This window comes from Xenopus tropicalis, chromosome 6, assembly GCF_000004195.4.
Source record: "Xenopus tropicalis strain Nigerian chromosome 6, UCB_Xtro_10.0, whole genome shotgun sequence".
In the NCBI taxonomy this organism is placed as follows: Eukaryota; Metazoa; Chordata; class Amphibia; order Anura; family Pipidae; genus Xenopus; species Xenopus tropicalis.
In genome coordinates, this window is record NC_030682.2 from 62,992,075 (window position 1) to 63,015,148 (window position 23,074).

The 23,074-nt window shown below is 37.6% G+C and overlaps 1 protein-coding gene across 1 annotated transcript in view; it reads right to left on the minus strand.

Annotated features, from left to right (window-relative positions):
* Positions 1 to 23,074, minus strand: part of pou6f2 (POU class 6 homeobox 2) — a 183,232-nt gene that overhangs the window by 138,149 nt on the left and 22,009 nt on the right. The window lies entirely within an intron of this gene.

Genomic DNA, 23,074 nt, shown 5'->3' on the forward strand with positions numbered 1-23,074 from the left:
AAGAGCCAGATTGTAGGTGGGGAACTGGCAGATTGAGTTGGAGGATGGGTGGATTGGGGGTGGGGTATGGGACATCTGCCATTGACTTCTACATGATTTCATCAAGTTTTAGATGGAGAATTTTCAGATTCAAAATTGTCGCAGTATTGTCACATAGTAAAACTTGGAAAAGTTGCAACTTTTTAGGCTAAAGAAGTAGGTTAAAGTAGGTTCTAAATATTTGGTAGTCAGTTGCAAGGGGTTGAATTTCATTCTACCAGTATATATAATCTGGTAAAGTTTCCTGTTTTGGGACTCTTTACCAGTGCCTGAAGTTCCCATCAATATCAAAATTTCGTCAATAGTTTTTTTTCCACTCATGAGTTCTCTTTTGCTATGCTTTTTTGTTTTTTTTTGTAGAAGCTTTATAAATGTCTCCAGCACTACAGATAAAAACTTTGGGGCAGATTTATCCAACTTTAAAGTAGGCATTCTACAGGTATTATGGCTCATTTGAATCAAGTGTTCCAATTATCACCCCTCATTATTAACCTATGATAAAAGTGCAATTGCATATCAGTCATTTAGTAATTATTAGTCAATGTTCAGAAAGACCCAGCATCACATGCAACTAGTTATTTGTAAGTTAGAGAGCATTTACACTGTAAGCATCAGTAACATATCTGTATCAGCCACGCTTGCAATCCAGCAGTCCATTAATTGAAGTGAATGCACTTATGTAACTTGATAATCCTTTCAGACAAAAAGTATCCCACCATCCCACTTTCCAATAGATACAGCTCATCCACCAATAGACCGAAACAAAAAAAGGGTCAGTTGTGCTTTTTTCCTGTTCGTTAATAGAATTGTTTTGCAAGTGCTCACTTAGCTTACTTTGGACTAGTGGGCTGCTTCATCATTTTGGCTTCTACTAATAAATGGCTCATGCCTACAGCATGTATGTTCTCTAACCTACAGATGATTGAATGTATGTGATGCTGGGACCTTATAACCATGCACTACTAATTACTATTAGCATGCATTTGAATCTTTATAATTAGGTTATTGAGAAGTCCTGTATACTGAGCATAATGTTCTTTGTGTTGTTTTCAGTATTACCAATCTATCTTTAGCTGTAATATAGTAAATGTATAAAATGTGTACTCTCGGTGCTGCATATATTCTATTTTAGTTAATCAGGACTGATTGATTTGGGGGTTCTGGTAAAGCTCTGCACAATATTAGCAATTTTTCTTACGTCTGGTGTGATCTTTGTGTGTACAGTAACACCAAAAAATGAAAGAGCTTTCAAGTAATAAAAATATAATGCACTGTTGCCCTGCACTGATAAAACTGGTGTGTTTGCTACAGTAACACTACTATAATTTATATAATAAGCTGCTGTGTAGCCACGGGGGCAGCCATAGCAGATAACAGATAAGTTCTGTAGAATACAATAGTGTTTTATCTGTTATCTGCTATGTGCCTGTGCCTTTTCCCCTTTGAATGGCTGCCTCCATGGCTACTTAGCAGCTTATTTATATAAATTATAGTAGACTTTCTGAAGTAAACACATAACTTTTACCAGTGCAGGGCAGCAGCACATTATATTTTAGTTACTTTTATACACTTTCATTTTTTGGTGTTACTGTTCCTTTAAGTGTTTGGAGCATTTGTAAACTGAAGTTTTTGTTAACTGAAGGAGCAGAGGTAAAAACATCTGACTTTAACTGGATTATATGATAATAAGAATAAACTATATTCTACCTTTCAGTTCACGAAAATAGGAGAGTAAAATGAGAGTGGCCCAGCTTTTAGTCTGACCATCATTCCACATTCTGCTAACAATTTGCTACTTTTACTTTAACCATCTGCTGGTAAAAATATGCTATTAATTTAAGTGCATTTATAGTGTGTTGTGTCACTAATAGACTTAGCTTACATTATTCCTTTATCCCTTTACAAATCATTATTTTATTGTCCTCTCATTTGTAAGCATTTCTTCCACTTAAACTAAAGCAGAGTGAAAGCTTCACTGAATTCTATTATGTTATTGTCCTGTCATTACTTTAACTCCATTATACAAGGCAAAATTGGCATCAACCTCCATTTGTCATATTATTTATTCCAAAGGATTACGCCAGGATTCAGGCTGTCAGTATCTGCCAACTAAACATATATTGTCTTTAACAAAAATCCTCCAGATTCTTTGATTTAGTAGTGATTTTAAAATACTTACCTTTATTGCTTAAAACCTTGATGGTCAATAGTAATGTGTTTCACCCTCTAACCAGTAAATAATAGTATTTAACCTTGAAGGTGAATGGTATGTTCAAATAAATGGGTTAGCTGGAGGATTTTTCAGTACTTTTAGCTTCTTAAATCAGATAAATGTCAGGAATAGCAAAGTGTATTCCAGAGTCATTATTCTGCTAATTGTTTTAATTACAGTGAACATAACACATAATAAACCAGAGAGTTGTGTGTTACCTGAACAAAAAGAGGTGATTCTGACAAAAAGGCAGTTTACAACTATGAGCAGTCAATTTTTCGATCAGCTCTACATACAAGTCATGTTTTATATATGTTCATGCGCATTAGAGTCAAGTGCCTTCTTTATGCTTCTAAGTCTATGATGTAGTCAGTGATAATCTGAGACAGTTTGCAGTTTGTATACGTTTTTTATTTTTGTGTGTTTTTTTAATTATTTAGCTTTTTGTTCAGTGCCTTGAATGAGAGACTGAGATTTGAGAAGGGGAGGGCCTATATAGAAATATACAGTAATACAAGTATGGGATCCATTATCCAGAAACCTGTTCCAAATTACAGGAAGGTCATCTCCCATACACTCCATTATAAGTAAATCATGTTTAAAATTGATTTCCTTTTATTCTGTAATAATAAAACAGTACCTTGTACTAAGATATAATTAATCCTTATTGAAGGCAAAACAATTAATAATTAACTTTAAAATGATTTTTTTTTTTAGTAAACTTAAGGTATGGGGATCCAAATTGTAGCCTTATAGAGCAATAATTGACCTAAGTTATAACCATGTAATTGGTGCACTAAAATATGTTTATTATTTTTCAGCTCTCCAGTGACAGAGGAGGTCAGATGCAATGTGGCATCTGAGAATCCAACAGCTCTGTAATACCTATGGGAGTACAAAGATTCCACAGCTATTAATGACATCAAACACATGGATGTCTGCTTCCTTGCTACAGTATGTACTATATGTATGTATGTATGTATAATTTTATTTATAAATTGCTACTGGAATAGGTACTGCTGTACAATTTTACAGAAAAGTACATACGTGGTGAACAAACATTATAATAAAGTATAACTTCAAAGAGATTTACTATGCATTTAAATGGATAAGAGACACAGTCAAAAAAAAAAAACAACTCACTTCCCCATAGAGCTTACAGTCTAAGTACAGTGAAGCCCTAATATCTCCTTCCAACAAGAGACTAACTGAAAGACATTACAAGAGATTATTTTATATTCATTTATATTAAAAATAGAGGACAACGTGCCTCCCCCTCATATAAGACTAAAGATAAAAGTAAACCTGGGAAAGGAGGGGGAAAGGGAAGGAAAACTTCACTGTAAGTCCCTAGGGACATATGGACAATGCAGAAATGAAATACCGTATATACTCTTGTATAAGCCGATCCGAATATAAGCCGAGGTACCTAATTTTACCTAAGAAAACTGTAAAAACGTATTGACTCGAGTATAAGCCTAGGGTGGGAAATGCAGCAGCTACTGTGGCTATGAGTTCCTGGATTGTTATACATGGAATTGCCACTGTGGTAATGTTGCTATAAGTTCTGGGCAAATATACATAAAATTGACTTTTATTTACTTACTGAGTATGTATCAGTAAAATGTAATAGAGCTGCTAAAGCTTGAGTTTTCCAGCTCTCTCGAGTGGAACCTAGGCAGGAAAACGTCAATCCCTAGTTCTGTACACTCAGGTCCCTACTCTTGGCCAGTGCACCCAGGGCTCTAATCCTTACTAAATCTCTGTGGTGGAGCTCAGGCTGCTCACTAGCTACCCTACTCCTAGCTATCATTCCTAGAGTGATCTGTGACAGGGAATAACCTTGCAACTAACTACCTTTGCCTAGGCTCAATATTCTTCCCCTGCCTTCCTAGGGGAAAATTCAGAAAGATAGACAGATACACCAAGATAGACATTGGGGGATGATTCAGCTAAATAGAGAAGACCCTGGCACTTGGTCACTCTAGATATGGCCCCCTTGTGTCTATGGGTTGGAAAATCAGAGCCCAATGGGATAGGCCATTCAGTAATTCCAGGCAATCACCATAGTTATTGTCATTGCACTGTGTAGGCACCCATGCTCTCCATTTCCCTCTTCATTATTGTGTTGCTGTATACTGAGGATGTGACACCTTTCATTAATATCCGTTGTGATGCCTACAGCCTGTGTTTAGTGACCTATGTTTCTATCCTCCCCACCGTGCCGTTAGGAGCCTATACAGAGCTGCTTGCCATGATGAGTGCAGTTAGCGCCGCACCCCCCCCCCCCCCCGTGCACTGGGAAAGCAAATAAAGCATAAGGGGTCATTTACAATGCACTAGCCAAGGTGCAATTGGCTGTTTCTTACACACTGCCTGATGCCCTTGAAGAATGGCCGCAAGCTAAGGTAGAGACCTGTGACTTTCTCCACAAAGACAACATTGTCTGCACTAGTCAGCGATGTAATGCAGAGGGATGGACAGACGGAGACCTGGCTGACTACTTTGAGGCTAAAAAAATGTAACAGTAGTTGACTGTCCTAAGCCTGCCTTCATTTTGCATCCTCCAAACCCCGCTATCCCCTGAACATGTAATGTCAATAAGTTCAGTAACAGTGCAATGCATTGTGGGTTATATAGTACCTTAATACTGTCTGTAAGCTGTGGAGAAGTTGTTACAACTTGTAACATTAATGATTTAGTCCCTCCTCCCCTGCCAGGTATTTAAATGTTGCAAAATGAGAACTGTTTTGCAGCTGGATTTCACCATATAAAATTGTTATTTATTCATACTCTTTTGAAGGAACAGTTTACAATGATCGGTATATTAGGGATTTCTTTGTTGTGTTTGGGCTTTTTAACAAAGCAGAACAGAAGCCTGTTTTCCCCTTTTATAAAAGCAATATAAAATAATTTTAATTTTAGCCATCAATATACTGCATGTTTGCAGTCACTGTCACTCAATGTGGCATGACATGCATGAAATGGTTTTATAATAAATAAAGTCTGGGTACCATCAGTTCTGACCTTGCATGATTTGCAGATAGTTTTACAAACTATATATACGTATATATATATATATATATATATATATATATATATACAGTATATATATATAAATATACACACATATATACATTCACCTCCATGGGGCAGATGCTCAAGGTGCAATTCACTAACTTAAAGCAGATGAGAATACCCTAAAGAAAGGTTAAACCCCAATACGATGAGCACATTTAATGCAGGATATCCATTTAAAAAGCACAACATTATTAGCATAAAAAAGTTAAAAGGTAATACCAACTTTGACATGGTACTCCTCAATTGCCCTTCGCTTTCAACCATCCCTCTGAACCCCATTGTTACATACCTTAATGAAACACCAGGAGCCAGAAATGGGTTAAAAGAGGCCACAGCATTTATTCACATTGTATCAAATAAATAGGACCTTGCCAGCCTCACCCTAAGGCAATATTCAAAGCCAGAATTCCATAAGAGATCGCTACTCTGCTCTGACGTTCCTTACTGAAGACTCGAGATCAGCACTTTGTCATTATATCCACCACTGAGTATTAGGCTGCCCCAAACTTTGCTACCAGCAGGAACTGCATCTCCCACCATAAGAGAAGTTCAGCAGCCCTGCTGCCGGTCCTGAATCTGCAGTGCCTCGATGATAGGAAAACCAGGCAGGCTGTCACCTAGCACAAGCAGTAGTAGCATCTGTATCAATCAACCCACTGTGCAGTCAAAGGAGAGAAGCTCCTTTCTCCCTCTTCTAAAATTTCCTGTGCAGTACTCTGGCAAGGTAACTTCTGCTGTGACAGATAAAACTTAAAATACATTACCATGTATCCTCTGATCCAGAGGAAGGCAAAAAACCCAGCCTGAAGCCTGTGCCAATTATGCCTCAAGAGGGAAAAAATTCCTTCCTGACCTCCGTGGCGATCGGAAACATTCCCTGGATCAAGGATTTGACTTTCATTTAACCTAAATGATACCATGCAGCCTCTCAGATTTATACTGTATAACGTTACTGAAACCACAATATAACAGGGCATATACAAAAACATTCACATTCTGTTATTAATAGATAATATCAGAGCGTAAAGAAGAGAATATCCTGGCATTTTACAAAATATGCATAAAAGAGGGGAGGGTGGGGGGAATGTTTCTACCAGTAGGAAGTAAACTCCTTTGTGACATCACATCCCTATCCTTCTCCACCCCCAGCCCAGCTTTCCCTCTCCTTAACGTATTGCTTCTCACCCAATCACAGCTGCATCTGATTCTGCCAATCTTTAAACATAAACCAGTGTAATCTGGCTGCTGGTCATTCGGATCCCTTGTCATGCAGCCCCTGTGTTTATAGCTCCAGGGCTTCCTATATTCCAGACATATTCCTAATGAACACCTTACTCACAGCTATAATGCACCACCATTACATAATAACCATATACAATTGGAAATCCACCACATACAGATCACACATGAATGTATCCACATACTTTCCATACTCACATTCCACACCAAATGCTACACTAACCACAAACTTAACTTTTCATGTGATAAGGTAAATTAATATTAACCAAATTAAAGCAGGATATAGATACTTAGGACCTTAAGGGTCCCTACTAGGCATGAACTATAGTAGTTCTTCTCAGAAAAATACAATGGAGTGGAGGAATCCAGGACAGTCTACATTCAATCAGTGGTCAAATGTCCCTCCAGCCCAGTGTGTATTTGGCAAACACTTTCTCGAGAGCTGAGCTGTATAAACAAGACCAGTCCTTAATAAACACCCCAAATACTGGAAGGATTGGTGCCCAATCTTTTTCAATAGCTTTTAACTGAATCAGCTGTATCTTTATAAAGATGTGTTCAAATCTTAATAAACCAGTATGCCCACATTATGTAAAAAGTAGAGTTATAGCACAGCACACCACACATCACAACTGTGTAAATTCATGTGCATTTATCTGTGTAATAGCTGTGTAATAGATGTCAAGCTTTTGAATGCAATATTATGATTTAAAAAGCTGTATAAAAATATGTGGAAAAGTTGCAAAGTAAAATAAATATCTCTATCTATTAACTTTGTAATGCATTTAGCTTGCTGATTTCAAAAATGGTGGTGGGCATTGTTAAAACATGAGTAAGGAAAATAACACAGCTTGATAAATACATTTATTATTTTATACCACCTTTTCCCCAATATTTTACAATGTTTGAAAAATAGGTTAGCGTAAAAAAAAAAAACCAATGTAAAATCTCATCAACAGAGTATTACATCACAACTTTTTACACCAGAAATTCTTTGTCATTTGTAACACATACACACTGGCTTAGAGTGTCCTAGGTGTTATAGGTAAATAAAAAACTGTAATTCTCAAAGTATATAGTTCTTTTCATTGTGCTTTTTCTGATGGACAATTGTTTCTAACAAAATAATGATTCTTTGAATCAAATTCATATAGATAGATACTGTAGATAGATGATAGATAGATAGATATAGATCAATAATACATAAGAATGTAAATACCTTTCCGCAGAAAACTGTTGATGTTATTTACAAAATTAAAAAAATACCCAGCAAATGGCAAGGGGCTTTATAACCAATTCATTACTACCTTTCTTATTGTATAGCACTCGGCCACATAATCTGTTTATTGAAATTGAAATCTTTGGAAGCATTCCTCCCTATAGACATTAGGAATAAGCATCCTCTGCAATAAGAGAATGCTTAATGCAATATTAACATGATATCAGCAAGGCTTTAAATGCCCTGAGGCTTTTACCTACTCGAATTAAGCATTTTAACACTCTATATTCTTCCAGTGCATTAAATTCAATATTTAATTTACAGGATGCAAAATGCAATATCCACAGATTATAACAAAAGGCAAAATTGAAAACACAAACAGAATAGTCAGGGTGACAAGCAATATGCTTGTACATTAGATAAAATGGGCACAGTGCACACTATATTTATAAGCAGCTGGGTAGCAAAATTAGATTGATTTTCTTTTCATGAGTATCCATAGTAGAAATGTAAGCTTCTTTGAACTTGCTGGCTTTTATTAAACATTTAGATGCCCTAGTCTAGACAAACTACCACTTCAAAACAAGATTCTTCTTAGACTTTTCCACTAAAAGGTCCATTCTTATTGTATTTACTCATTCTACCTGATATGTATATAATATAAAAACTATAAAAAAAATGAAAACCATTTAAAGTGGTACTTTACCTTTCGATTAACTTTTAGGGGCACATTTACTAATCCACGAATCCGAATCACGAACGGGAAAAAATCGTATTGGAAACGAAAATTTTGGAAGATCGCAAATATCACGAAAATGCTTACGAAAAAATCGTATTAGTCACGATAATATCGTATTGGCGATCCGAAAGTCACGAAATTTTCGTACCGAACAATTGTAAACAGCGGTAAACCTTTCCGATTTTTTCGTGCAAACGTCCGAAAAAGTCATGCGCTGTACGAAAAAGTCGTGCGCCATACGAAAAAGTCGTGCGGACGCCCGAAAAAATCGGCAAAAATACGCTCGGAGCGTTCGCATGAACGCTCGAGCCTTTGTAAATGTGCCCCTTAGTATGATGTAGACATTGATATTTGAGACAATTTGCAACTGGTCTTCATTTTATATTTTTACAGTTATTTAGCTTTTTGTTTAGCAGCTCTTAAGTTTGGAATTTCAGCAGTTATCTGGTTGTTATGGTCTTAATTACCTTAGCAACCAGGTAGTGGTTTGAGAAAGACTGAAACATGAATAGGTGAGGGACAAAATTAGAAGATAAGCAATAAAAAGTAACAACAGCAATAAAAATGTAGCATCGCAGAACCATATTTTTTGGCTGCTGGGGTCAGTGGCCACCATTTAAAAACTAGAAAGAGGCAGCAGAAGATGACAAATAAATCATAAAATATAAAAAGAAATAATTAATGAACACCAATTTGTTGCTAGAAATAGGACATTTAATAACATACTAAAAGTTAACTTAACTTTAAAAAAGTTGCTTAGAATAGGTGACTTTAGAAAAAAAGGTCAATTTAAAGGTGAGCTTCCTGTTTAAAGGACAAGAAAAGGTGAAATCACTGAGGGGGTGCCAAATGTTATCCACCCCCAGTAATAATAGCCATTTACCTGATACCTAGGGGCTGATTTACTAACCCACGAACGGGTCGAAATGAGTCCGATTGCGTTTTTTTCGTAAAGATCGGTATTTTGCGATTTTTTCGTATGTTTTGCGATTTTTTCGGCGTCTTTACGAATTTTTCGTTACCAATACGATTTTTGCGTAAAAACGCGAGTTTTTCGTAGCCATTACGAAAGTTGCGTAAAATCTTGCGATTTTTCGTAGCGTTAAAACTTGCGCAAAAAGTTGCGCTTTTTTCGTAGCGTTAAAACTTACGCGAAACTTCACACCTTTTAAGTTTTAACGCTACGAAAAAGGCGCAACTTTTCCCGTAAGTTTTAACGCTACGGAAAAATCGCAAGATTTTACGCAACTTTCGTAAAGGCTACGAAAAACTCGCGTTTTTACGCAAAAATCGTATTGGTAACAAAAAATTCGTAAAGACGCCGAAAAAAATCGCAAAACATACGAAAAAGTCGCAAAATGTTCGTTTTCAAGTCGGAACTTTTCCAATTCGGGTCGGATTCGTGGGTTAGTAAATCAGCCCCTTAGGGTCAGTGCTCCTGTTAGCAGAAAATTACCACAGAGCAATTTTTAAAAAATATTTTATTTTTCTCTGTAATAATAAAACAGTGCCTTGTACTTGACCCCATCTATGATATACTTGATTCATGATGATGGAGGTAGAACAATCCTATTGGGTCTAATTAATATTTAACTGATTTTTTAGCAGACATAAGGTATAGAGATCCAAGTTACAAAAAGATCCCTTATCCAGGAAAACTCCAGGTGCTAAATACTCTGGATAATACCTGTATAAATAAATAGCATGCTGGGTAAAAATGAATCTTTTTTTGTGCTACACCTTTAAAAATATGGTTATTAAAAGTTATTTCAGAGTTCAATAAGTTAAAAACCAAATCAACTTACTTATAGAGAAAAGTAAACCTCTAAACTCTCAATACTTTGAGAACAAGGCCAACAATAATGGCTCCTGCCTGTGTACATAAAACATAGGTCGTGTAAGCCATTAACAAGTAATGCAGCAGAACATATTACCCCAGCTTCTCTCTTGTGACTTACACTGAATGGGTCAGTGGCTCAGCCATTTTGACACATACTGTACATCTGTGCTAATGAGAAAGAGTCTTTTCTTATGACAGAATATTGTTAGTCACACTATATACTGGGGATCTGAACAATGGAGTTAAATGAAACCTGCTATAAACAATATGGGCAAACCGCTTGCAAAGATATCAGACAAGAACACCCACCATTAACACACAACTCAGCATTGATTGGGTGTTCTCCTGTTTAGTTAGATGCAAAACATATTGCATGCGTTTCATTTAGGTAAACACGTATTCCTGTTTTGCTAATCAGACAAATATTGTAATATTCTACACTATATCCTCATCCAGAATTCTTTAAAATAATGAACAATGACTTAGATACATTTATGATAACTAAATCAATGGTTTACAAGTCAAATGTCACTAACTGATTATAGTAATGATAATAAAAACTGCTTTGTGCACCACATGACTGCAGGAAGGCCTCGTCCTTAAACTTTGATTGGAATGGCAATCATCATTGGTAAACTGGTAGTAGAAGTCAAAGTCATTTTAACAAGATGTTAAAGCCAGCTCCTTTGAGTAAAAAGTATTGACCTCCATTGCACCCATAAAGACAAATAGTGAAAAACCCACAAACCTGTTTCACAACTCTTCCTCGTAAGATAATAAACATTAAGGGTCATGTTCTAAGCCACATAGGTCTGTACCCCCTTATACATTTTCATGCATTTGCCTATATCCTTTTAAAGGGCACAAATCACCCTAAAATTGCTTCCCCCACCACAGGTGTGGGGTAACAAAGCCCACACTCCAGTTAAGGAAACAATAGCCTTTTTTTTAAAAACAAAAATAGCCCACTACAGAGTTTGGTTGCTCGCACCAGGAGCTCCCTACTTGGGCAGCCATGTTGTGGTAACTGCATCCGCTTAACAAGCAAATGTCACAACTCGCTCATGAGTGTGTCATGGGCGGGTGAGTCTCATCCACCGATCCTACGCCACACCCATGTTCATGATGAGCAAGTGGTGAGTTTCCCTCTTTATGAGAATGCATACTAAATAACATGGCTGCTCCCATCAGGATTTCCATCCCAGTGTGGTCTGTCTAGCACCAGCAGGGACTGTTTAAAAAAACAAACTATTGTTTCCCCCAACTGGAGTGAAGCTCTATTATTGCTAATTTAGGGTGATAGGTGCCCTTTACGTTGATTCAGGAAAACTAAGAAATACAAGTAACAGATAGTAATGAGCGAATTCTTTCACCAGGCATGGATTCGCAGCGAATTTCCGCATTTCGCCATTGGCGAATTGTTTTGCGAAACGTCCGTGAAATTTCACAGCGAAAAATTTGTCGCACAGAATTTTTTTTGGTGCGTGTCAAATTTGGTGTGGTCGCGTCAAAATTGGGTGCAGTCGTGCCAAGAAAAGAGCGGGCAACAAAAAAGTAGCCGCGGCGACAAAAAATAGATGTACCCGACAAAAAAATAGATGCACCCGACAAAAAAGACGCTGATGACAAATAAATTGTGCGACAAATACGCTTTACAAATTTTTCACTGTTTCACAAATTTTTCACTGTTTCACAAATTTTCTTGCCGTTTTGCGAATTTTATGGCGAAGCGAAACGGGACAGATTCGCTCATCACTAGTACAGGTATAGGACCCATTATCCAGAATGCTCGGGACCAAGGGTATTCCGGATAAGGGGTCTTTCCATAATTTGGATCTCCATACCTTAAGTCTACTAAAAAATTAATAAAACATTAATTAAACCCAATAGGATTGTTTTGCATCCAATAAGGATTATTTATATCTTAGTTGGGATCAATTACAAGGTTCTGTTTTATTTCTACATAAAAAAAGGAAATCAGTTTTAAAATTCTGAATTATTTGCTTATAATGGAGTCTATGGGAGACGAGCTTTCCGTAATTCGGAGCTTTCTGGATAACGGGTTTCCGGATAAGGGGTCCGATACCTGTAACAGAATATGTCCATATGGTTCTGTTGCACCTTTATTGGGAAAATCACTTAATTTAACCTTAACAACAGTTAGTTAGTGTTAACCTATTAGTAAATACATTCAGAGATGAGGAAGCCTGCTTCAAGCAATATTTTTAAACATCTTGGTGTAAAGAGATAGAGAGTTATAAAGAGAGTTATTTTCATACATATCTCTTACCATAAGTATGTCAGTATTCCATTTAATATGATCTCCTCATTTTGAACACTCGCTGCAGGTTCATAGTATTTTTAGGCTGATGCCAGACGAGGCGTAGGGCGGATATTTTCTGCAAGCGGAAAAACGGTTTTCCGCTTGCCTAAAATATCCACCCTATGCCTCGTCTGGCATTAGCCTTAGAAGTAACAAGAAGTAATCATAGGGATGGTGGGGTTTTATGGGTGATCAAAGACAGACAAACAGACATAACATCACTAGTCACAATGTCAGCTAGAGTGTTGCACCAGTTACCACCATTGAATACTGGAGCAGTGGAAACTGGAGTGATAAATGGCATTTTGCTGAGATGGAAAGGTAATAAATTAGCAGGTTTGCACAGAGCCCTGACTTCCATCCAACACCTGTAGAATGAAATTAAAAAGATGAGAGATTGGCCTGAATGGTGGACTGAATGAATGTTTTATGTACCCCAGAAGGGTACATAAAACATTAGCTATTTGGCCATGTGGTGTATGTGACTGCATGATTTCTTCCTTCAGGAAGTGCTGATTTTTCATATGGAAGTACAGACAAGACTGTGATTTGTTTGCCTGTATTTCGTATCCTAGATAAATACCCAACCACTCAATTAACTATCTAAGCAAGATTAGGTTTTTCACACCATATTGGGAAGCTGAAAAGCATGCTTTACTTTTCAATTTTACAATCAGGCAATGAAAATTACATGGAGAATGGATTATATGTGATAATTATAATTACAGTAATTTGATAATATTATAATACAAATGACCAGAGCTAAAGGTATATGTGATTAGCTAACCTATCTAACAGGAGCAAAAGAAGTATCTTATGGCTCTAGGCAACTTTTAACCTGGACATTTTTTTTTCCCTTTATGCCAGATCAATGACAAGTTACGTTAACAGCAGTGTTTAATTCTATCAATATATGACCAATTGTGTTAGATTGTTTGCTCATTGATTTTGCTTAGTGCCAGTGTAGAGCTTTTAAAACCGAAATGCTTTCCCTTGTGTCGCTTCACAGTGACAAATGAGAAATGTCTGGATATGCGTGTAACCCATATTCATGACTAAGATAATAATATTGATAAAAGTTCAGGGTGAGATTTACAGTATTATCAAGAATGCAAGGGACTTCCAGATAAGAGATTTTTCCATGATATGGAGCACCACTGCAAATTTCAAAATAAAAACAAACTAAAGGATTTTGCAGTCAACATGGATTCATGCTAGTGCAGATATTATCAAGGTCCTTTTTGATAATTGATTTGATAAAGCAAATGAGTAAAAAAAAAAAAGGGTATGTGTATGTATATATATATATATATATATATACATACATATATATATATATATACATATATTTCCAGCAGTAACAGTCCCATGACATAACAATAGGTAAGGATGATGTGGTAGCTCAGCCTTCAAGTATTACAGGCCATTTTGAATAAATGTAAATAAAAAATTATATGAATAACATCTTTCATGATTGTTCCACATTAAAATGGAAGGCTGCTCTCCTGTTCTTAATTATTGAGGCTTTTGGGGCGAAGTGGCAAATCTTGGCAAACAAAATAAAATAAAAATTCTATATTTTATATGAATGATGTCTAATCTATGTTCCCTAATCTATGTTGCTTGCTTAAGGCTTCCTATGTCAGGGTATTAGTACAAGATGAATAGTGCAGCTCCATTTTTATGAAGGACAAATATAAAGTGTTCGTTGGTGGGTGCAGGCTTCAGAGAAGGCATGTACCTATTGCCTGCCCTGTGGCAGATGGTAAGAACAGGGCTGCCTTGCATCCACCAGCACTGCAATTCACACCAGTGCTCCTTATTGCTCCTGCACTTTCATCTGATGTGTCTGTAAATAGCCCCCTATAAGATGTAGTTCAGTTACATGCATTAAAAAGTACTTACTTGTATATATTACTTTGAGGGGTTAATCCTATAATCCAAAAAAAATTTAAATTTTTGCATGTGGAATGGCACAAGTTTAGTAAATTGTAAATCCCAAACGCAAGGCTAAAGTAATACTGGAGTGGCCCAAGAACAAAAAGAGAAGTGCTGTATACCCATGCAAAACTTTGTGCTCAAACTAAGAAAACTGGTGTGTACAAGCAATTCTAATTGGCAGAATGGGCCAAAAGTTTGAGAATTTCAGTTCTATTAGAGTTTTAAAATGAGAATAAATTTGGATGCAAAGTTGGATCTGGAGTAGATTTTGTTGAAAAGATTGGCCAAGGGTCTAACTACTTTTGTAAGGCACTGGTGTTACTGGAGCATTAAGTGATTGAATTCAAATGACACATACTTTATACATATGTCTGTAGGCTGTGCAAAACCGAGGTAAGAAAAGATTGCTGGTATGTCTTAAAGATACGCACTGCACTACTTCATCAGCCTTCTAACAGAAGGCGTAAAACTCACTCTTCTTGCTATACTGAACTTCAAAAATGATTACCTGAATTTAAATCTTCGAAAGCATCATTAAATTGCAAAGTGGCTGTACTTACAATAAAGAGTTCTATGATATAATGTGCAGTATACTGTGTACAAGACTTATGTAAATGAATGAGCAGACTTTACTGATTCATTTGGTGCACACATGGTGCAAGATCATGTTACGGCTAAAATGTTTGAACCATTCTCTGCCCAATCCAAACAACAGCCCATAAATATGTATGTAGGTATTTCTATAGCACTACTGTTTATGCAGAATTGTACACATACCTCCCAACTGTCCTGATTTTCAAAGGACAGTCCCAATTTTGACAGCTCAGCCTAGAGTCCCAGGTTCTTACTGAAAAGTCCCCAATTTCCCTTTGATCTCCTGCACTGTAGTCCAAAAAAGATACAATGTTTCTCAAGTTTAATTAAAAAAAGTAGCTGTAACGTACTAGTTAGGCAGGAGCCAATCTGACTCCTTATGTAAGCAGAGACACCCAGCTAGTTCCGGTTTTCACCAATGCCCTTTTGGGGCCCCAGATCTTTCTGCTGCGGCCCTAGCTGGATCCCTACAAACTCCAGAGGACAGATACTCAAATTCGAGGTACAGACAAGGATCAGGCAGGTTCGTATTCAGGAAACAGGCAAAGGTTGAATTGGGCAGCAATAAACGTAATCAGGAGACAGGCCAAAGTCGAAAACCAGGAAACAATCAAAAACAGGCTTGAGCAGGAACTGATGTCTACAGAAGCCAGCTTGGGCAAAGAGGGGCTGAGAGAAAGGGTTTAAATAGGCAGTTTTGGCGCCAAACAATAAAGGAAGTGAGGGAAAATAAGTAACAAAATACCCATACCAAAATAGTACTGGAGTGCGTCTGCCGGCCGGCGCTACCTAAGGTAAGAGAATGCACCGAACTGGCAGAGCGCATTACAGTAGCTTTTGGCAGAGACCCCAGGCCTCTTGGGGGAACTGAGACTTGCAGCTTAAAGGGCAATTTCATCTTTTTTTAGCAAAACTGTAATAACATATAAAACAAGACCCCAAAATGTCCAGAAATGTGTTCAAACTTTATGTATGTTGTACATTATTATAAAACTGCAATAAATAAATATACACAGCACCAAATATAAAGTGGCACACATTAAAAGGAGTTTTTCTTGAAATCACAACCTTTGAGGAAAGTATTGCTTCCTGGGCTCCCTTTGGGTGTTATGCCAAGGCATGCCCCTGACTTGCGCCAATTGAATCTCATGCTAATACAGTCTCCTGCTTCCCATTGGAAATGATGCAGTTCACACCCACACTAAACAACTTGAACTAGTCTAACCGTGCAAAAGCTAATTTGCACCCATATTGATAAATGGCATGAAAATTGCAGTACATGGCTACTACTGGAATTCTACAAAAAAAATACTGCATTATGAGTAAAAAAATGTGGTGGCTTGTGTCCAAATTTGTGCTTGAGCCTTGGTAAGCACTTTTTAAAGTTTATAAATACATTTAGATAAAAATTACACATTCAAGTGTGGAAAAGCCTGTTGATATATGGGTAACATTACTCATAAAAAGAATTCTAAAAAGAAAAAAAAATCTTACAAAGGGTTAAATCTTTTTCTCCATGGTTTCAGAACCACAGGCTCTTAGGCCGCCAATGCCTTTCCAGTGCTCGGCTTATCAATTTACTTGCAAATGGCTCCCTGAAGTATTAACCCAGGTTAATTATTCGTCAAATATGATTATGCAGTGGTAATGTAAAAAATCGGAAGTGCGGGATGGAATTTTTCACTCCAGCAGTTTGGCAATTGCGGCAGCTGCTGGAGTTTCTGGAGTAATTACCAGCCCATCCCAGCTGGCGGATCTGTACACTGGTTCAGAAAAGGTATGAGAAGAAAATGCAATGAAGGGAACTAGAGAAGCGGGAATCTGAGCTGTGCCAATCGACGTGGGGAAAGATTTCACAGCTGCCAGGGGTGATAAATGAGAGACGGAGACCTTGCTTCTAATCAATACATGTAAATGCTACTCATCATTACAGCTTTTTATACACACTTCTCAATTAGCCTTTCCTCCCAGTGGTAAGAAGGAATGTCATGCTTTCTGGACTGTGAAAGTGGTTCAGTTCTCAGCTCACCTGCATCTCTAACACTCCTCTACTGCTCTAAAGCTCCATGTGGCAGCAGGTGGCAGGAAAGTCTGAATTTCATACTCAATGAAATCTTTAGCACTGCCAAATAATTAAATATCGGGATATAGTGGTATGTATTTTATATCTTACACATGTATAGCAAGGCATAAAAGTCACCATCAGTATATGGTAAACCCATTTTATATATATGTATATATATATATGTATATTGATTCACAGAGACAAATCAGACTAAACAAACAGCATTTCATTCCTCCCTAAAGCTGGCGATACACGCACCGCTAATATCGTATGAAACCCCGTTACGTACGATATTCGGTGCGTGTATGGCAAGTAGGTGAGTCGACCGATATCGCAGGATGCTGCTGATATCTGTCGACTTGCCGATCGGGCCAGTTTAAAGATTTTGATCGGGCGCCATAGAAGGCACCTGAGCAAAATCTGTCTTCGGGGCTGAATCGGCAGAAGGAGGTAGAAATCCTATTGTTTCTACCTCCTTATCTGCTGTTTCAGCCCTGAACAGTTAGTGGCGGGTTGTACGATCTTTCGTGCGACCGATGGTCGCCACGTGTGTTGCCACCTAAATAATCAGCTCAGGAATTGGTAGAAAAATAATGTCTCAAAATATTTTTGCCACAAGTTTAAAGAATACAAATTCTGCTTGCAGCTATTTTGCAATAGAACATACAGAGAATTCCACTTTGGTCCCTTATTTTGTACCTGTGTTTCACCCTCTTAACCATTTTGTCCCAGGTCACTGACATGTCAATTCGTGGCATATGTAATGTTAAATGGAACAGAGAGAAGAATTGCAAATTAAAATCTGTTTTAAATCATGTTAAGAATTTTGGCCTAATGACTGGTTTGGTACTTTTTGAAAGTTTTATAAAATGCAGTCACGGGATCTATTACTAAGAACCAGAAGCAAACTTTTTTCCAAATCCAAGTTCCAAATATGTAAATTCCATTTCCCATAGTGACCCATTTAAATATTATTTTAAGTAAAATACATTATCTAAAATTTTATTCAGAGAATTCTGAGAACTGATTGCAACTTAGGACATCACATCCAAGGAGACTAGAAGAGAGCAGTGTCAGCCAAGGAAGTCAGTAGTGTCAGAAAGTCAGTTGGTGCATAAAAAAAGCCAAAGTTAGGGCAATGACACACTAGGCGATAAGTTGCCCATGATAGATTTCTGTGTTATCTTTAAGATAACAATTGGACACATGTCACTGCACTGTGGCCAGTTGCAAACACACTTCTTCTTTTTAACACATTTACCCATATACTGGCCTGCCAATAATATTCTTTGCATTAAAGCTCGCTATAGTTTGTGGTGCTGTAGTAATGAATTACAAATCTGCATTTTTCATCTGTTCTCAGGAGCTAATACTAAGCAAGTGAGCGACAACTATAAACCAGCTAAAATTACTTAAAAGATATTAATTAACATATGGCGAGCCAGTCTTACCAACTGCAGGTCCCCATTTGGCCCATTTTGCCAGTCCTGATTTAAACAGCTTAGCCTGCAGTCCCAGATTCTTACGGAAAAGTCCCTCATTTCCCTTTGATCTTCTGCACCGAATGCCAAAAAAGATACAAAGCTTTTCAAACTCAGATTAGTAGACTTTTGGCAGAGAGCCCAGAATACTCAACACCTGCACTGAGATACAATTGTAACTAATAAGCTAAACAGGTCTCTTGGGGAAACTGAGACTCGCATCTTAAAGGGCAATTTCACCTTCATTAGCAAAACTGTAATAACACATAAAACAAGACCCCAAAACCCCCAGAAATGTGTTCAAACTTTATATAACCTGACAAACTTTGTAAAATGGGAGTGGTATTTAAGGGGTGTGTGCACAAAAATGGGCGTGACATTTCTTTATGTCCCTCTTTGCATTTTCCAAGGAGGTAAGATTTTGCTTGCTGGCAGGACACGAATGGGCAATTAGTGCCTGCTTCTTTTTGTCACCTGTAACTCTGCCTTTACCGCCCCCCATATTCTATTTGCCAAGATTCCATGGCACCGTCTGGTTTCCAAGCATTTCATGAGACAAAGATGCCAGAATGAATGTCCATAATATATGATATGATATAAGGCATGAAGTGTTTTCCACAAGTGTGATTTCTAGCCCACAACAAATACTATCCAATAGACAAGGTTCTCAGACTGATGCTGTCGGTGCAATCAAAGCTCAGACGATTATCTCTGGAAATTGCTTACTGACTTTTTTGTGTGATAATTACCTGACCTGCAAATGCACAGGCAGGATCAGAATGATACCATAATAGTTTATGGAGGGGAATTTTAGGGCGTTTTGTCAGCCACTTGTGGGTATTGCCTGAAATGTGTGAATTGGCCTCAAGGAATCTACTGTTGGAGAATATAGATAAAAGAGATCTAGCTGCAATGTTAACAGAAATGGAATTGTCCAGGGAACACCAATCAGGAAAGAAAAACACAGATCACAGAACAGGAGTAGTCATGAGCAAAATTTTTTGCCAGACAAAGATTCACAGCGAATTTCCACATTTCTCCATTGGTGGTGAAATTGTCACGTGCGTCAAAAAATGACACGCACATCAAAAAAGTCACATTTCACTATTTTTTTGTTGTTTTGCACATTTCTTTCACAGTTTTGAAAATTTTTAGCCGAACCAAAATGGACCTATTTACTCATCACTAAATAAAAGAGATTTTTTTGAATACACTAAATGAAATCAGTATTCATAGTTACCACTCAGCAAATCATTACTGATCATTTCAGTTTAACCAATTTGTTAAAATCATTGTCCTCATACCTTTTCTTTTCCAGTTTACCATTCTATACCACTTTGATATTTCTAAGATATGAAAATACAGTATATTATGTTCCATTTGCTTTACTCTCCAATTGCCTATAAAAATGTTACAGACTGGAAATGTAGTCTTCTTATAGCAGCCTTTGTCTCAATGGCAGGCTGGCCACAAGCTCCATATGACCTTACCCCCCCCCCCATTCCCACACACACACACTGCTCTAATTTATTTTTAATCCCATACAATTAAGCCTGAAGATGTGATGTTAGAAGGGGTGTGACCAATCAAATAAGGCCATAAACACATTTCAGAAAATTATATCGATGTCCATTTTTTAAGAAATCATGATTTGTGCTTATTCAGTACAGTTGAAGTACCAGTGGCAGTATCCTCTGGTAGCAATAAAAGTTGGACTGCATGTGGGGAAAATGTTCAGTGCAACAGTTGGGTACCACTGAATTTAATAAAGAAAAACTTGTCCACCTCAGTGGAAATTTTTTTTGCCAGGCATGGATTCACTGTGAATTTTTTTTGTGAAACTGCTGCAAAGATTTGGCGAGGCAAGAATCCGCCAAGTAGGGCGGGGGGGGGGGAAGAAGTTGCAGGCTCGACAAAAAAAGTAATATTTTTCACCGTTAATTGAATTTTTGACAAAACGAAATGGGACAGAGTCACTCATCACTACTCAGAAAATTTGAATTTAGGAGAGAGGACAATGGGGTAGTAAAAAATGTGCAAATTTCAGAATTTTACTAATTAGGATTATTGTATATGTATTACACCCATACCCTTATAATTTTTTATATGTAAATGTATGTGCATGCCTCATGTGTGTGTGTGTGTATGTGTGTTTTTGTTTAAATTTTGTTTAAATCTGACTTAATAGCATAGAAAGTTAGAATTTGTTCATAAAAAGCAGGAGGGTTAATTTATTAGAACAAGGCACAGTGCAAAATTGCATCCATCCAAATGTTATTCACAGAGGTACATGGAGCAATATTTGCTCTTCTATACAAGGCTGTATTTTTGTCCGGTGCCACCCTAGGCACTGGACCTAAATGCGCCCTCAATTGGTAGAAAGGATGCTGCGCGCAGTGTGCACATGATGTCACTTTTGCACGTCATGGCCATGTATTTTTACCCCCCATGCTACATTCACAGATTGTAGTGACAAACTCACTCATCGAAAATCAATGCAGCAGTTCCCAACGCATGTCATCATAAAAGGACTTCTTTGGGGTAGAAAGTTTTCTCCAAAGCCCCAGCTCCATTGCCAGATTTCCACAGGAGTTCTCTGGCGGGGTCATTTTATATTTGTTTAAAACAAAGGAAAATCAGTTACTGTATATACTCGAGTATAAGCCTAGTTTTTCAGCACCCAAAATGGGCTGAAAAAGTCACCCTCGGCTTATACTCGAGTCTGGTGCCATGGGTCCCTCCAGACTAGCACCCTCTGTCCCTCCGCAACAAGACCCTCAAGTGCCCTGGCCCGCTCCCAAATTCATCTTTATCTACCATCCTCGCCTGTCCCATTCTGCACTAGATATTGCATTTTATATTCTATATAAACTATATATAGTTTTGAAGGACTTTAACTCTGTGTTTTTAGCTTGGTTGCTGATTGAGCTAAGGGAATAGTACTCTTAAGGTATCATTGTTGATACCATATTGTTTTTGTTGACCCTCTTCTCCGCTTACAGAGCTAGTTTACTGTTTTTCTTTGAAAAAAATATTGAAAAACATATACCCCACAGATACCTCAATTAATGTAATTTTATTGGTATTTATTTTGATTGTTAAAACTTAGCAGTAGCTGCTGCATTTCCCACCCTAGGCTTATACTCGAGTCAATACATTTTTCCAGTTTTCTTAGGTAAAATTAGGTACCTTGGCTTATATTCGGATCAGCTTATACTCGAGTATATACGGTAAATAGGCACATAGGTTCTGATCAACACCATAGGGAGAGGGGCCCTCTTCATTCATTATCTCAGCAAACTTTTGACAGTTTCTTAACTTTATATTAATTTGGAAAGTTTGCATGCAGGCATAGATACCGACATTTGAAAGCGCAATAATGCGCCCATTTGATTAAGACCGGGTCGTACGTGAGAGAGCCCGGACTGGCATTCGTATCCACCGATGTGAGAGATAAGTATTAAGTACCAACATATGCCTGTATAACTCTGCATTGGAATTTGAGACTTATTCATTTTTTTAACTTTTAATCCTATTCGAATATATTCAAGATTGTGTTCACTATAACACAAACTGGAGTTACACAAAGAAACGTGGCACGTTGTGCTTAAAGTGTAGAATTTTGCCAAGGTATCATATACTTAAGGTTGTAAGAATACAATATAGTTACATATGGGATTGTGATTAGAGATGTAGTGAACTGTTCGCCGGCGAACTAATTCGGAAGTTCGCAAACTTTTCGCGTATGTTCGCAATTTGGGTTCGCGTGGCGTTTTTCCGCTGCGTTTTTTCTCGGCCTAAAAACGCCGCACAAGTCACACATGGGGTTTTCAGCAAATCCCGTTTCCATGGTGCTAATAGCGCGAAATAGCAAAAAACGCTGCATATTTCCGCTAGGTCTGCCAGCTGCCTTTGCGGTTTTACGCAACGCTGTGTCAACAAAGTATTTTTCAGAGAAATTTTTGCCCTTGATCCCCCTCCTGCATGCCACTGTCCAGGTCGTGGCACCCTTTAAACAACTTTAAAATCAGTTTTCTGGCCAGAAATGGCTTTTCTAGGTTTTAAAGTTCACCTTCCCATTGAAGTCTATGGGGTTCGCAAAGTTTGCGAATATTCACACTTTTTGGCATAAGTTCGCGAACGCGTTCGCGGACTTTTTTTTTTGAGGTTCGCTACATCCCTAATTGTGATAAACTTGTTTAACTAGGGGCCCCTCTGCTGAATGGTAGTTGATCTATGGTTTTATGGGTTAGGGTTTTTAATTGTGCTGGCAGACATGGTTAATAAACATTAATGTATTT